The sequence below is a fragment of the Capsicum annuum genome, chromosome 7 (genome assembly GCF_002878395.1).
Source record: "Capsicum annuum cultivar UCD-10X-F1 chromosome 7, UCD10Xv1.1, whole genome shotgun sequence".
Lineage (NCBI taxonomy): Eukaryota > Viridiplantae > Streptophyta > Magnoliopsida > Solanales > Solanaceae > Capsicum > Capsicum annuum.
In genome coordinates, this window is record NC_061117.1 from 22,920,707 (window position 1) to 22,931,452 (window position 10,746).

Genomic DNA, 10,746 nt, shown 5'->3' on the forward strand with positions numbered 1-10,746 from the left:
CGGTACCACAAGGATTTTATGAATGGAACATATTACCATTTGGATATAAAAATGCACCAGGTAGATATCAACATTTTATGGATAGTTATTTTAAACAATTACCCAATTGTATAGTATACATAGATGATATACTACTATATACAAAAACTAAAGAGGAACATTTAAAATTATTAGAACAATTTACAGATATAAAACAAAATTCGGGAATAAGTTTAAGTGAAAAGAAAACCAAAATTGTAAAAAAGCAGATAGAGTTTTTAGGAATACAAATAGATAAAAGTGGAGTAAAAATGCAACAACATATAGTATAAAAAATAATAAATTCAAAAGAAGAATTAGATACAAAAAAAAATTACAATCATTTTTAAGTTTAGTAAACCAAGTAAGAGAATATATACCAAAATTAGCAGAAAACCTAAAGCCTTTACAGAAAAAATTTAAAAAGGACGTAGAATATAATTACAACGAAGAAGATAAAAACAAGTCCAGAAAATAAAAATACTTTGTAAAGAATTACCAAAATTACAATTTCCGGAAGAAGATAAAAAAAATTATATGTATAGTAGAAGAAGATTCAAGTGAATATAGTTATGGAGGAGTACGTAAATATAGATACGAAAATGAAAATTAGAACATCATTGCAGATAATACTCAGGTATGTTTAATGAAAAAGAAATAAAATGGAAAATAAATAAAAAAGAATTATGTTCGTTATATAAATGTTTATTAGCATTTGAACCATATATTGTATATAACAAATTTATTGTGAGAACAGATAATACCCAGGTTCGGTGGTGGCTAACAAAGAAAATACAAAATTCAGTTACAACAAAAGAGATTCGGAGACTAGTATTGAATATATTAAATTTTATATTTACAATTGAAGTAATTAGTACTAACAAAAATGTTATTGCAAATTACATATCAAGAGAAAGCTACACAGACTGATATAATAGAAGATGATGCTGTAGAAAAGATACTCAAAACCCTAACTACACTTTCAATGAAAGTGGACAGTATGGGTAATGAAATAGAAAAGCTAAAGACTAATGAAGTTAAACTGAAGTCTGAAGCTACAAATTAGCTAACTCAGCAGTGTGCAGAGTTATGTGGATCGGAAGACATTAAAATTACAGAGCTAAAAGGAGACGTTGGGACACTCCATAAAACCCATAACTTTTATCAATCTACAATTGCGGGTACAAGCAAAGAAGTTAGTGGACAAAGATACCAGAACATGAACATGAATAAGATATTTGAGAAGCCATTTATGCCAAAAATACAAAAAGACCCCTTGTACATACCCCCACAAATTACCATATATCGAGATAGTATGAACCAAGACAAAAAAAACTTATAACCATCTAGCCCGAGGATACATAGAAAATATCTACAAAGTACAAACTTTTCTAAACGTTGACCCCAAAGCTACAGATATCCAAGAACCAAAGCCAAACTATATAACCCAAAGATTGCAAGGTCATAACAAGCTAATCGCACTACCCAAAACTAACCCAAGCTTAATAAAAATTTATTTCGACTATGGATTATTAAATGCCATATATACCCAAGATGGACAAGAAATATCAGCTATGGAAGAATTACATAAAATATTCAACACTTATAAAAGAGTAACCAAAGGAAATCTATTTTATATAAAGTTTTATACTGCACCAGCAGAGATATTATACGATGAGATCAAACTAGTTATACAAGTTGTAAAAATAGGATTAACCAGAGATATGATTTTATCGGAAGATATTGTACAGCAGCCACAGATACCCAGAATTGAGATACCTGAGTTCTACGCACATAAACGACTTATTGGACTAGCTACAATTATTCAAGAATTAGCAAATAATTATATCAATGGAAACCCAATATGGAGCTATTATACAAGAGACCATAAAATGATTTATTCAAATTCAAGTGAACTACGAAAACAGATATGAAAGATGTTAGACAATGGGTAATGACATTACTTAACCTAGAAAAATAATCTACTGCAAGAGCAATTAAGAAAGAATTTATTTTAGATGAATTATTAACAAGATATTGTAAGATAATTGGACACAAATATCCAGACCATCAATGTTCGAGATGTAAAGAAGAAGATAACATTATACCATATGTACAACTAGAATGAAGATAAGCATGCAAGATGGAAAAAAGATAGCAAAGCAGCAAATACGACAAGAAGATAAAAATCAACGGAGCAATAATAGAAGAAGACAAAGCATTAAAGTAAGAAAGCGACATATGGAGAAAAAAAATCTAACTTTAAAATATGAAATACGTGATTCATGTGAATAGCTTTAATAGCTTAACTATAGACTTTTTGACTTTTCTTCATTAGCTTTTAGCACTTGCCATTATTGGCTTTTTTAGGACAAAAAAATATTTTACATCATCCGATATTTATTTTGATCAGTCAATCAAAGAATGATAAATTGGAGGTATCTATTACATTTTGTAGACTCTCTTTCGATGTAATAATTATTTCAGTTTTCATTTTATTTATGAACGCTTATGGGACAATGTGTCATATAAAGTAAAAAATTTAGTGTAAATAACATAAATATCAATCCTTTTGGAAGTAATTACACTCTCTCCCACTTTTTAAATTAATTTACTCTCTGCCCCTATTAATATACATAAGATAGCCGATATTTACATAGTATTATGTATATATATTGGGATTTTTATAATATGTTTAGCGAGTTGGGATTTTTTGTAATATTGGAAATATAAGTTGTGTATTTGTGTAATTTTTAGAAAAATTTAGCTAGCCAGTCAATTAATTAAGAATGATACATCAAATAAATTAATTTAATTTTGTAGATTATCATTTGACGTAACAATTATTTTCATTTTCCATCTCATTTATGATCGTCGATGGGGCAATATGTCATATAAAATAAAACTTTATATGACCGATCAATCAAAGAATGACATATCAAATAAATTAATTTTGCTTGTAGATTATCAATAGTAAGTGTCTTTCAAATATATCGTATAAGTGTATTATGAGTCTACAAATGAAATACGTGATTAGTGATATAGCGTAAAAATTATTTTCATTTTGCATCTGAATTGTGACCGCAGATGAGGCATGTGTCATATAAAGAAAAACCTCTATCTGATCGGTCAATCAAAAATGATATATTGAACGTATCAATTACATTTTGTATATTATCATTCGACATAATAATTATTTTCTTTTTCCATCTTATTTATGAACACTGATGGGACAATGTGGCATATAGAGTAAAAAATATCTAACCGATCAATCAAAGAATAATATACCAGATAAATTAATTTTGTTTATAGATTATTATTTGATCTAATAATTATTTTTATTTTTCATCTTATTTATGTTCGTTTATGGGACAATGTATCACATAAAATAAAAAATTTGTATGATCGATCGATCAGAAAGATATATCAGATAAATTAATTCCGTTTATAGATTATTTATAATAAGTATCTTTCAAAAATATTGTTCAAGTTTATTAAGAGCGTATAGATAAAATAAAAAGTACGTGATTAGTTGTATAACATAAAAGTTATTTTCTTTATGCATTTGACCTATGACTATTGATGGAACAATGTATCATATAAAGTAAAAAGCTTACCTAATTGGTCAATCAAAGAATGATATATAAGAAGTATCTATTATATTTTATATATTTTCATTCGACGTAATAATTATTTTCGTTTTTCATCTTATTTATGAAGGCAGATGGAATATGTAGACACGTAATTTTATCCCGTCGAAAATAATCCTTACCCCGTTATCATGCACTTTGATCCCATCTTATAATTTTGTTCAAGAAAAACAAATGAATAATCACCTCATCTTTTACTTATTTATTTATTCTCTTTTGTTTTTATCCAAATAACAAACCCTAACTAATTTTGTCTTATCTTAAAGATTCCACCAACTCACCCAATCAAAAATAGACACCTAACCCTTACCCCTCCAAGTAAAAATGACACTATCACCCCAATTTTCCACCCTCACATTTTTCCCAATTTGAAACCATTTCATAAAGGAACAAAAGTATGGGCCCCAGGAGAGAATATTCTTAGAATTGTCCTATTCCTAACAAAAGGAGGATCTCAATTCCCATTTTTTATATATATAAAATCACCGTGCTACATTTAAAGGAGGAGGGACAAGAAAAGAATCGATAGAATCCATCTTTTTTTCTTCTTATCTTCTTCTAGGAACAATCACAGATAAACACACACCACCATTTCTCATGATTCACACATGACACTCATACAAAGGGAAAAAGGGGACGAGAGTGAGATATCGAGAGGGAGAACAGATCGAAGAAAGCCAAAATCAGAAGAGAAAAGCAAAAAAAGAAAAAAAAAAAACTAGAAAGGGGAAGAAAATGATCTGAACAGTGAACGGGTAAGAGAATCGATCTCATTTCTAGATTGTTCTGGCGGAAACTTCCTCGGAATAGGTCTTGGGTTCGTCGTTCGGTCGACCTACTTCCATAAATCTAAAAAATTCTTCATTTTTCTTCTGATTTCGGAGTGGATCTAGATGAAAACATTGAGTTTCTTCTAAAAAATCTGAAACAGTCGGGATCCTTCACTAAGGGTGGTCCCGTTTTGAATCAATTTTTTGTGATATTTTTATGTACGGGACTGTTTTGGTGCTGTTGAGATTTTTGTCTCAGGTTCTGCAGTATTCGTTACTAGTTTGGGGCTTTAGGTTTCGGTTCGTCTTGACTCATTCGTTGAGTTTAGTTTTGGGTTTCAGTCTCTCTATACCGAGCTGGATAGATTCATCATTGAGGCTTAAGTTGAGGTTATCGAAGGCGGGTTTTCTTTATTTCGTCAAATAATATTCATCAAAAGTGGCATTAAGGTCCATCCCTCAACTCTACTATTCTTATTATTATCTCAAAATGTGTTTAAATGTTGTGGTTGTGTGGAGTGTTTGTGAGATTGTTTAAGCCATGTTGATTATTATTGTCATATCTTTATCTAAAAATTTAATCCTTAAGAATTGACGGAGTTGTGAGATTGATAATGAATAGGGGCGGGAATGGAGAAATTAATAAAAGTTAAACGTAGATTAATTCTAATTTATTGTCTTATGTTTAATTCGGAATAAGTATGAATGTGATATATTTATGATATGTTGAAATGGATAGGCAATATAGGTTCGGGTAGGCAAAATTTAGGAGTGATGTGTTGATTGAATGTTTTGAATGTTTAAATGTGTATTTTCATGTTTTTCTAGTTATCTTATTTAATTTAGATGTATTTATTTGGCCGGGGAATGCCCTGAGGTATTTGTGTTTATTTGCCGAAGAATGCCCCGAAGTATTTTGTACCCGGAGGACATTCGTGACGAAAGCCCGAAGTGGTGGGTTGGAGTTTAGTTCAGGATTATTTTACAATAGAATAGGTTTTACCTTACCGTACATTTTTACTTTGGACTGTATAATTTGGACCCTATATTAATTTGCTTTTGAATTTTTGTTTGTTTCTTTGATTGATTGGTTTGTGTGTTTTTGTGTGGTTTATACATTCTATAGTGTCAAATTAGCTGATATACTCCGCCAAGAGACCGTGGTCAAACCATGAGATAGAGGGGTGCCTAACACCTTTCTCTTGGTCAACAGAATTCCTTAACCAAAATCTCTATTCACAAACCAGTTTTAAAGAGTCAAACAGTTTTGAAAAGGATTTTCAAAGGTGACTTGGCACACCGGATTATGCCAAGTGGCAACTCTGAACAAAAAATATAAATAATCCTTTTTCGAAACAAAAATCATCATTTTGTCACTTTAATAATAAAATCCTTTCAAACCAAAATATAATCTTTTCGGTTTAAAAGGGGTGTGACAGCTCTGGCGACTCTGCTGGGGACTTTTTAGAATTCGGGCTTATTTTGGGAGTCGTATCGACTTTGTTTGGCATTATGGGTGTATAAACATTGTTTGTGATTATTTTTTGTGTTATTGTTATCACTGTTGTGCATTTCTGTTTTCCTTTTTTACAGTTTTTCTTTATGTGTTACTGCTTTATATCTGGCATCATTTGCATAACTTGAGTCAATTCTTTCTGCAACAAGTCCTGGAGTGCACGTCGTGCGCACGAACTCTAGTTGAGTCACCCTTATTTTAGGAGGGGAGCCGTTGGATGTATGGAGTAGATGGAAAGCAAAGCAGCCACCATCGACCACATGCTCCCCCGAATGGCCTTGTTAGTAAACCACAACGTAGGTCCTCCTTTAGGTCATTCTTATGTGCATCATATTGAGACCTAGCGGGGCCCTCACGGTCCTTTGTAAGAGACCCACCTTTAAATCATCCCCATGTGCTAAATGTTGCATCTTTGAGGGTAATGTGGTCATTTGATGGACTGATTCGGGGAAAGCATGTGTTAGAGGTAAGGTGTGCTGGAAAAAAAAAGAAAAAAAAAGAGAAGTGAGTCAAAAAGGGTTTCATAGCTTTTAATGTTCTTTATGGCTTTTGTTTTTCATAATTCAAAAATTCAAAAAGATTTTTTACCTTTTGCACTCATTTTGTCAAAAACAAAAACATCAAATAGATTTTTCTTTGTTTCTTTAGTAAGCGTCCATAATTTGAAAATTTCAAAAAGATTTCTTTTAATAGGAGATTTTTATAAAAGAGGAATGCAAAAAAAGATGGTAGAAGTTTTGTATAACTGAAATATCTAAAAAGATTTTTTCTTTCATAATCGTTGGTGTTAGCTTTATGTGAAGTGTCAAACTGAAAAACTCAAAAAGATTTAATTGACATCTTTCATCGTCTGTCTGTAATCGCGTCTCTCAGGTCAAGTCTTAGTTTGGTTCTTTAATCCTTAATTATCCAATTTGGATGAACTACGCATACCTGATTCTCATCCCTCAGGGCGGGATACGTAGGCAACCCTCGGTGGGTCCGGTAATCTTTATTTTGGCCTTTGTCTTAGTCTTAGCCTAGGTCTTTGACCCTATAATCTAGAGTTGTTAGCCAAGTAGGCTGATTTTATTCAGTGTTACTGGTCGGCGAATTAGAGTCATGAAGCGGTTTGTCCCATTGACGTATGTACGCATCAAATTCCCAATAGTTGGAAACCTTTTGTTGTTATCAAATTTTTTAGATAATTTCTTATCTGTTATTACAGAATGGATCTGTCCACAAAGTCTAGAGTCCTTATGGTTGTCAAAGTACCCAAAAAGTTGATCAAGTGGTGGGGCACGTTCAATTACTCTGAAAAGCACGAAGTGAGGAAAGTGTTGGGCAATCTTATAGCACTTATGGATCTCACACCCCATACGGATCTTATAGAAGCTACGTTGAATTTTTGAGATCCAAACAATTTGGTGTTTAGGTTCGGAAGTTGTGAATTGACTCCTACCCTAGCAGAAATATCTCGTTTGTTTCAATTGACTTATATGGGTCAGCAGATTATTTTAGCTCGTAATCATACTCATAAGAGATTTCTTCGACCCTGTGGATAGAAAGATAACAAGCATCTGGGATATCTTAAACAATCTTTGATTTCCTTTGACTATTTGTTTGCTAGATTTGGGTCCTTAGAGGGTTTCGACTGCTTTTGGGATGAATTCTGTACTACCAAAAAAAATCTGGAACAACGTCGTTCTGAGGTTTTCTGTCTGGCTTTGTTGGGCATCTTAGTATTACCGTTAGACGAGAGATATATCAATACTCGTCTACAATCAGTGGTGATAGCTTTATTCAAGAAAAAAAATGAGGTCACCATTGTACCAATGATCTTAACAAAAATATATAAGGCTTTAACTGAAGTAAAAGGTGTGGTATGATTTTTTTAGGGGAGTAATCTGATATTACAGTTATGGATGATGGATCATTTGCATAAGCCTTCTTTGATTAAAGAAGATGTGATCGACCATTGTCTGAATGATCGAGTGCAAGCCATACAAGAGAGGATGCATTTTGATAAATTTTCTTTTCCTATGAGAGTCAATTCCTGGATCGAATTTCTCGAATCAAGAACTCCGGACAACATTCTTTGGTCCTATATGTGGTTTCATCCTAAGAAAATCTTTATTGGATCCCAAATGTAACTCTTTCTGGTTTTGATAGGACTTAACTGCACTAGGCCTTACAGTCCAAGAAGGGTGATGCATCAGTTGGGTAGGATGCAAGACGTCCCTCCAACAATAGACCTTTTAAAGGATGTAGAGTACTTTAAAGACCAAGCCGTGGGGGAAAACAAATATGAACAATTCTGGAACAACACGATAAAGCTAGGTGTCAATACTCTTGAGGAAAGTCCAGGGTGCGCTCAAAACTATGAAATCTGGCTACAATCTCTACCCCGTGGCATTAGTAGACCGTTACCAGCCCAACTTAGAGGGCGAATATGGGAATCAATCATGGTAAAAGATGATAAACAGGAAGATCAGGGTGCTAAGGTGGAGTTTTTGAGAGTTCAGCTGTCGTATTTAATCATAAATATGGATGGGTGTTAGAAAAACCTTTTCAGGTGTAATATCCAAGAGGCGGGGATATGGGCAACAAGTTTGTTCCCGAGTGTCAAAGCGTCGTTGCAGGATATGTTGTAAAGTCTGAGTGGAAAAGCGGGGACTTCACAGACGGGTTCATCTCAGCCAGGGACGTCACACAGAGCACCAGTTTGAAAGAGCATTTCTTATCTTTATTTAGTTTGAGTCTTTTATGTTTCTGTCATTGTAAGGTGGTGTCTATGTTAAGTCGGAGTCAAGTTGTTTTTGATATTAGGTTCTTTATTAGTAATTTCACGTATGTCATCTTAGGGGTCTAGAATGTTGTTTTGTATTTATTGTTTAGTTTTAAAGTGGTTCAAAATTTGAACTATGTTTAGTTGTTTCCTTTACCAAAATTTTGTTATGTTGCGTCGTTCTTTCTTTTGTTGGTTTTTTTTTTTTAAAAAAAAAATCATCAAAATAAATCAAAATTCTTTAATTTGCTGGTATTTAGGCATAAGCGCCCCGAACTACGCAAGATCTAATTCATGTACAACATCATACGTAGACAACCTATTTTTTGGGTTCGATCTAATCATTTCATTTCGTTATTTTTAACTATTTTTCCTCTTTTAAAGAAAATAAAAAGCCATAAATAATGATAAAATGAAGGTAGGTAGCGAGAGAAGAAAAGAAAGAAAGGATGATGAGACAAGAAAAGGAAGGAAAGAGACTTATGTGAAAGAAAAAAGAAGAAAGGGCGGAAAATAACAAAAAAGGTATGGTTGGAGGAAAGAAGCAATTGAGTGTAGGAGAAAGATTAGGATGATGTTAAAATGACCTCGCTACCCTCAAAGGCTGGTAGAAATGAACATGAATCTAGGACAATTTACCAATGTGATTCCCATGCTTGTTGTGTGTCCTAATCCTAACGGGTGTTGTCTTTGATCAGCATGTTCTTTCAGATAACAGTGGTTGGCTTGCACCACTCTGGTTAGTCACCCATACTTTACTAGATCAAAAGCAAAGCTTGCCATGGCTAGTAGGGAGATTAAAAATTCACTCTTTAACCCAGATCAGGATCCCAGGGAGGAAAGTTCAGAACGCAATGATGAGGTTCTAAGACTCAGCCAACAATTAATAGATCTGCATTGAGCATAGGCTAGTGGCATGCCTCCCCCTCTACTCCTTGAAGGTCTTGGGAATATCTCTAACTGCCCATCGCTTTCTCGGGCTCATTTTGCTACCCCTATTGAGTCACCAGAGTACGCACCAGGATTCACTCCACATCAATATTATCCTGGTAGCTCTTGTGTGCCCCTGGTAGCTCCCCAATCAAGGCTCGTTGTTCAGCTGGCGCCACCAATCACACCGATGTTTGTGGCACCGCCACCACCTAAAGCTCCCACATATGTTGTATGTCCGACAATGGTGCTTCTTCGGTCTGCTAGTTAGCCAGTATTGAAGATTTCAGATAGTCAGTATTATGCCCCGGAGCCTACTTTGAGAATGAATAAACTGTATGGGTACACTTAGCCACCTGCATTTCTATTTGATATGGAGAAACCTGTCGCAATAGAGGAACAAGAGGTCATAGCGCAGAAATTAAAAAGTTTGGAATAGGCCATGAGGAAGCTGCAAGGAACCGAAGGTTATAAGAGTGTGTCTTATAAAGATATTTGCATGATCCTAGACGTCAACCTTCCCCTCAGTTTTAAAATGCCCAAGTTTGAGAAGTATGCTGGACACGGTGATCCTGTGGCACACTTGAGACGTTATTGCAACCAATTGAGGGCTGCAGGGGTAAGGGAAGAGTTGCTTATGGCTTTCTTTGTCAAGAGTCTTTCCGATCTGGCTTTAGAATAATTTGTCAATCAAGATATCGACAAGTGGAACAGCTGGGATGACTTAGCTTCTCAGTTTGTGCAACATTTTTAGTATAATGTCGACTGGATTTCGGATGAAAAATCCTTGGTCAACATAAAGAAGAAAAGCACTAAAGGCTTTAGGGAATATACGATAAGATGGCGTGAACAGGCCGCCAGGGTAAAGCCTCCAATGAAGGAGAGTAATCTGGTAGAGGTCTTCATTCAAGTACAAAATGAGACCTATTTTTAACATTTACTTTCGACATTAGGAAAGTCTTTTATTAAAGTCCTCAAAATGGGAGAGATAATAGAGGATGGAATCAAGACCGGCCGAATAGTGAGTTTTGGTGCATTGAAAGCCACCACACAAGCAATTCAAGGTGGATCTGGTGTGTTCGTAGGTAAAAATAA